Here is a 7470-nt window from a genome sequence, read left to right as displayed (position 1 = left end):
TAACAGCTATCGGCAACTGGTGGGAGCCATATGGTTGTTGCTTTGTTGTATGAAATGCAATCGCCATGTAATTGAAGGAAGTATGCCCTAGAGGCAATAATAAAGTTGTTATTTATATTTCCTTATATCATGACAAATGCTTATTATTCATGCTAGAATTTTATTAACCGGAAACTTAGTACATGTGTGAATACATAGACAAACAGAGTGTCACTAGTTTGCCTCTAATTGACTAGCTCGTTGAATCAATGATGGTTATGTTTCCTAACCATAGACATGAGTTGTCATTTGATTAACGGGATCACATCATTAGAGAATGATGTGATTGACTTGACCCATTCCGTTAGCTTAGCACTTGACCGTTTTAGTTTACTGCTATTGCTTTCTTCATGACTTATACATGTTCCTATGACTATGAGATTATGCAACTCCCGATTACCGGAGTAACACTTTGTGTGCTACCAAACGTCACAACGTAATTGGGTGATTATAAAGGTGCTCTACAGGTGTCTTCGATGGTACTTGTTGAGTTGGCATAGATCGAGATTAGGATTTTTCACTCTGATTGTCGGAGAGGTATCTCTGGGCCCTCTCTGTAATGCACATCACTATTGTAACATCCAAAATTTTCAATTTGGAATGTTATACATAGGTCATTCATGCATATCATACTTTATTGCATTTTCGTGTTGCGATCCTCGAAATTCTAAGCAACTAAAGGACCTACGGAGAGACTTGGGGATTTCAGTGTTTATATTTGAATTTTCTCAAATATCGAAACAAGGATCACTGTGGTTTTAATAATTTTTCTCTCCGAAAATATTTCATATTAAAATTATATGAGAGGAGATAATATGACTTTTCCAAAATAAATGAAATGTTGGAGGAAAAATATTAAAATCAATTTATATATTTTATTTGGATTTTATTGCAATTTTATTCGAAATAGGAAAAAATGCGCGTTTTTCAAAATTGCATTAGAGGCGCAAATAAATGTTCACTTTGTCCGCTATATTTTTAGAGGACGGGGAAAATTTATTTGAGGATTTTTTGGAGTCCGATTAGTATTTCTTTTAATTGTTTTTCTGCGCGTCGACATATTTTTAAAAAAAGTTCTAACCTACTCCGGGCCGTAACCGGCCAGGACTCCCCACGCCGGCCCCTTTATAAGTCGCACCCCACGACCCCGCAACCCACCCGAGCCCAGCCGCTGCCCCGTGCCCCAAACCCTAACCCTAAGCCGTCGCCGACCGTGCTAGCCGCCGTCGCTACGTTGCCGCCGTCCCGTTTCAGGAGGTAGCCGCCAGTTTTTTTAAATGATCAGTTTTATTTCATAAATCTAGATCTCGTTTTTTAGAATCGGTTTTGTTTCGGTTTTTCTCGGTTCGGTTAAATAGCGGACGTTCGTCCGTACATTCGTTTTAACGAACGATGTTGATCCGTTAGCAGCAGACAGCGAACGTTCGTTCGTTAGCCTTCATCAGTTTTTCTTTTTCCAGGGTTTTCCGCGATTATTTTCGACCGCGACTTCTGCCCTGTTTTTCGTTTTAGTTTATCTTTTCTCTCGTTTATCCAAATCAGGTGAAACAAGCGCCTAGATCTTCGTCTCGAAGCCCTCTTTCTGTTTAACCAACTTGAATAAGATTTTGATACTGTAAAATTTGACTTTAGTCCATATTAGTAATCGGATCTTGTTTCTTTCGTAGTTTGAGTTTCGTTGCTCCGTTTGATTTGATTCTTTTTGCAAACCAGAGTTCTTCAGTTGAACTTTCTGGTTAGATCTTCTTATTTGAGTTTTATCCATGCATCATTGCTTGATTGATTATGTATGCTATTGTTTGTTTGCGATAGAACACCCGGAGTGCGAAGCGTGCTACTATGAGTCTTTAGGATTTGCAGATCGTCAGCAAGGCAAGTAACACTTTGATCATACCCCTTTATCACCCAGTCTTTATGCATTAGTTTCAACCCTCACACATTGCATGAGTAGGATCTCTTAACATGTGGGTCTGGGAAGTAGATGATGAGGTAGAACCTATTACCTGTTTTATTATCAAACCCTTGGGAGTTACTTCTACGTTATGCTTATATTGCTATGCTATGCTTGTAGACGTGGATTGGGTTTGAGTGTATCCATGACAGATGTGAGATGTTAATTAATGGTTCAACTTAAGGTGGCAACTTCAATACACATCTGGGTGGATTGCTTGTGGGCACCTGGAGAATCCAGTGTTGTCCTAGGATATCCCGAAGTACCCGTGTGATCATCCTACGGTCCGCCACCCAGTCTCAAAGGGATCATAAGATTATTCATGCTAGAAACTTCCATGTGCATCCACAAGCCATTACGGGCTCTGGCATAGTTGAGTGTGTTGTGTGACCTCTTTCAGTGGTGGGCTAGTAGATGTAGGGGAAAGTAGGTGTAACAGTCCACCCAGAGTAAAGAGTTAATGCTTCTGAAAGACCGTGTCTCGCTCATCCGTTTCTCAAACCCCCTGTAGTGCGAGAAATCCAACGGGGGAGATCAAGTCTTGTGGGGAAAAGTGCGCAAGCCTCTGCAGAGTGTATAAACTAATCATGGTTAGCCGTGTCCCCGGTTATGGACATCTTGAGTATCTGGTACTTGAATTATTGATTTGATCTCATCACTCTAAGATTAATTTGTTGGGTTGATAATTACTTTTAATTGGGATTGAGTTGGAGGAACCTTCTCAATGTTGTTTCAACTACCATGATAGTTAAATAAAATATATTCCTTTGTTGTAGGGAAAATTGGCTTTTCGCAAAAACATATTAACCATAGAGCCTCCAGCAGCCATATATGCATATAGTGATAGCATTTATCTGTTCATTACTATACTGTGTTACATTGCCAGCATATTCCATGTGCTGATCCATTTTCGGGCTGTAACGTATCATGTTGTAGACTCTTCATACGACGAGTAAGACGTCGTAGGTCATTTTTCATGCACTCAGCTATGGCGTTGGAGTTGATGGACTCACTTTATCTTCCAAGCCTTCCGTTGTTATCTTATTTAGATGGCCTTAAGCCATATTTATTGTAATAAGTTCTCTTTGGAGACTATCGCTGTAATAAGTGTGTGATTACTACTCTGTTATAAATGTTTTGAGTACCGTGTGTGTCAGCATTACCAATCCAGGGATGACACTGAAGCACAGAGACTTGACCGTGTGAGGTTGGGTAACTACAAGATGGTATCAGAGCACACGCTGAATGTAGGACACGACCACTAAGATGAGCCATAGGTCACTCTTCTCTACTCATTTCTGACTCCTCTCCACTTTCTACTCTTTAGGATGGCGAACTCAAGGAACAAGTTTGCACAACCGGATGAAGACACACCTTTTGGATGACACTTGAAGGAAGTCACTAGGTACATGAACATCAAAATACCAAGCTTCACCGGGACCTACACCGCCACTTTACCAGAAGAGGAACGCTGGATGATTCGAGTTCAAGTTCCATGAAGGACATTTGTGTCGGGGGTTGGGTGCGACATATGCCAAAGAATGGCTTATCATGGTGGGAGCGAGTAGAACGTCGCCGGTGCCCGGAAGCGGGATTAGGCTTAGACACGAACGCCGACATACTTTACCCAGGTTCGGGGCTCTCCTAGGAGATAACACCCCTAGTCCTGCTCTGGGGGGTCTCCGCATGATCACTAAGGCAAAGTGAGTACAAGGGTGCTCCTCTAGCTGTATGCTGGAGGTAGGAGAAAGCAAGGCTAGCTTTCTCCTTCCTATATCTCTGGTCTAGTTCTAATGGGTCCCAACCCTTTGCATGGGTGCCCTGGGAGGTTTATATAGGCCTACCCACCAGGGGTACAAGGGTAATATGACTAGGTGCAGGCCCAGCCGTCAGTCTCTTCGGCCGCCGACTTCTCCGCCGACTTCTGGGGCCCGCTGATTGGGGAGGCCCGCCGACTAGGTTGGTACGGAGCCAACAGGCTGTACCCGCCGCTTGGGGGTCTTGCCGGCTGCTGATCACTGTAGCCGCGCTTCTAATGACACAGGCTTGGTCGAAGGATCATGGCTACAGCACCGCCATCATGGCGGGCGATTATTGTAGCCACTCCTCGTCATGTCTGGTTAAGGGCGCGTGGGGCCCATGGGATGAGCAGGCCGACTCCTAGGGGCCGACTCCCATCGGGTCTGATTGGTAGGGCTCTTCGCTGTCCTTTGGACTCTCGCTGATTGGTGGGGCCCGTTGTCCTTGGGCTGTACAGACAGGCCGTCGTGGGAGCAGGACTCCGCCTGCCTGTAATGATGTTAGGGTTGGCATGGCAACAATGTTGCACCGGGCGGGGCTCCTCGTTGGTACAACACACTGTGGCTGCGCCAGCCCTTAGGTAGGGGAGCGGATGGGCTGCACTGTAGCCATCCCCTGTCCCATTCCCCTTGATGTGGGTGCAGGCTTCAAAGGGGCCGCGAGCTGACTCCTCGGAGCCGGCTTCTCTGGAAGCCGCTTGGCAGGAGTCGGCTTGTCTCGACCTCGCCTTCTGGACTCGGCCGTCTATGGGCAACCGGCTATTTCTCCAGCCGGCTTCCAGAAGCCGGCTCTTTACCTTGGCATCCTGAGGGGCGCGGTCAGCCCCGATGTCTCGAAAGGCTATGGGCGTCGGGTTAGCCTACCCGTGGCCCATTACTCCGATAGTAGTCCCCGAAGCTGGTGAGGCGCCGCGGGTGACTAGTCGAGGAGCCTCAGCAGTTTCCTTTCTTCGAGTGCTTGAGCCGAAGCTTCGTTGCCGGGCCGACTTGCAGGAGTCGGACTCGCCCAATCTGACTTGTCCAAAATTTTCGAACGCCTTGGCGGGATCCAAGTGGCGTGCTAGCTAAGCTTCCGGGCCGCCGCCCGTTTCGGGCCTGTCACGTGGCGATGAGCAGCCGAGCCAGTCTGCCCACCCACGCGCACGACGGGGCACGCCTATAGGCGGGGCCCACCACTACCACGCCTTGGCACGCGAGCGGATCCGCTGCGGCCGGGGTGGACGGTTGAGATTCCCATGGAGTTACTGCGTGCAGTAACTTTGCGCGATAAACGTGTGGGCATGGGGTAGTGGGCGCAGTAAATCCCACAACCGCCCCCTCGGCTTCGCAGCCCACTGGTCTATAAGTAGGGGGAGGAGGGGGAGCGGCAGAGCACGCGCGCCCCTCCTCCTCACTGCTTCCTCCTCTTCTTCCTCTCGCCGTCGCGCCCCAAGCTACGCTGAGCGCCACGATGATCCGTTCCCGATGAGCTCTTCTTCCGCCGCCACGCCCCCCGCGGTGCACTCCGGCACCTGGGACGGTTTGGAGGTCCACGATGATCACATGGATTTCCTCCGCATGACACGGCGGCTGCCTGGCAAGGACATCGTGAGGGTTCACCTCGCGCCGAAGAAGGAAATCTCGCCGGCGCCGGAGGAGGGAGAGCGGGTCATCTTCCGCTCGCACTGCCTAAGCGGCCTTGGCCTTTCGGCGAGCGGCTTCTTCCGCACCTTTCTCGAATTCTACGATCTCCAGCCGCACCACCTCACCCCCAACACGGTGGTGCTGCTGTCTGCCTTCGTTGCCTTGTGCGAAGGCTTCCTCGGCGTTCTCCCCACCATCGAGCTCTGGGGGGAGTTCTTCTACTCCAAGCTCGGCACCCAAGCCACAGGCATGCCGGCTCAGTGCGGCGCCTTCATCACCGTGCGGAAGTCGGGGGCCGACAACCCGTTTCCCCCCATATGGCTGATAAAGTCGGTGAAGATGTGGCAGTGGTCGTACTTCTACGTGAAGAGCGTCTTCGCGGAGGGCGACTAGGTCAATCTGCCGGCCTACGTGGCCGGCCCGCCGGCTGGGAGGCAGCCCAACTGGTCGTATCGGGCCAGGACGCTGACGCCCGTGGGAGCCAGCGCCATCGTGCGACTCCGAGTGCTGACGCAGTCTGAGGGCCTGACCGGGCCGGATTTGCTGGCCACCTTCGTGGCGCGCCGAGTGCTCCCACTCCAAAGGCGCCCCCACATGATTTGCCAGATGAGCGGGCATCAGGACCCGAGTCATTTGTGCACCAAGGAGATGCCTCACGCGGAGGTAGCCCACATGGTGAACTACCTTGCGAACTGCGAGCTCACGGGAGGGTAGTTCGGCAAGGAGCCGTATTCACGCGCCAACCCTCCGCCCATGGTGAGTTGTTTCTTTTCCTTTTTCTTTGACTCCTTTGCCGCCGAGACCGTCTTGTCCAATCTGACCAATCGGCTTTGGTCAGAACCCCCTCCTCCATCCGGCAGCCGGCACCATGGGGCCGGCCCGCGAATTCCTCCCGGACCGGGCGGAGAGCGGCGTCGACGACCCCGACTTAGGGGCGGCGGCCTTGGAGGACGACGTCGAGGGAGGAAGCGGTGAAGTGGGTGGCCCAAGGCTCGGGGCCAGTTTCGAGGACTGGCCTGACGATGACGCGGAGGAGGTCGCCCCACGCTACCAGCCAGGAGCCGGCCAGCCCGGCGCGAGCTCTTCTGCCACGCCGGATGCCCAAGGCGACGCGAAGAAGCGCAGGGCCGCACCGAGCATGTTCGGCAGCCGGCCGAAGAAGCCCAAGGGCTCACCAAGCGGGACGAGGCGGCAGCAAAGGCCCACCGCTTCCGCAAGGAAGTGAAGAAGCCATTGCTGGTCTCCGCGTAAGTGCTACCTTTCTTGCGCTTTCATTTTTTCTTTCGTTGATCTTGTCTGAGTTTGCTTGCTTGTGGCCCTTGGGTCCAGGGCTCCCCTCTCTCTTGACAAGGTCGCTGCCGCCTCCATCATGGGGTCGGCGGAGACTTCCGCCACCACTCGGTGGATTGACCCTGCCGTCGACTTCCGGGAGGCGACAGAGCGGAACGCACGAGAGGTGTGTGAAGAGCAGGAAGCCGCCCGCCTGAAGAAGGCGGAGGCTGAGAAGGCGGAGGCCGCCGCGAAGAAGAGACTGGTGGAGGCCGAGGCTGCCGACGCGGTGAAGAAGCGAGCTGAGGAAGCCGCGCACCGCCAGTCGGTGGTTTTTGTTATTCCTCTGAACTCCGCGCCGCCACCCCCGGAGTTCACGACGCGGACTAGGGAGGCCGGCGGCAAGAACCCGGTCATGGAGAGGGATAGCGGCGACACCACCATGCCAAACGTGATCATGCCGCCGCCGCCATCTGGGAGCACACAAGGCGAGCAGCCGGCGGACCCGCCGGTGCCGCCCACTGAAGACGAGGTGGTGGAGGGCCTAGTTCTCCAAGTCGGCACGCTGACGCATCACTGTCTCGCGAAGGCGGCTTCGGCGCCGCGCCCTCTGGAGACCGGCGCCGCGAGCTCCACGATCCCGGACACCGAAGCGTCGAGCGCCGCTCCCACTGGGTGGGGGCGGGGAGGCGGGACGGACCCATTGAACCGGGCGCTTCTGGACGTCCAAGCCAAGATCCGAGCCGAGGGCGATGCCATCAAGAACTGCACCAAGGCGTATCTGGCATC

This window comes from Triticum dicoccoides, chromosome 6A, assembly GCF_002162155.2.
Source record: "Triticum dicoccoides isolate Atlit2015 ecotype Zavitan chromosome 6A, WEW_v2.0, whole genome shotgun sequence".
NCBI lineage: Eukaryota > Viridiplantae > Streptophyta > Magnoliopsida > Poales > Poaceae > Triticum > Triticum dicoccoides.
This window is presented reverse-complemented; position numbering follows the sequence as displayed.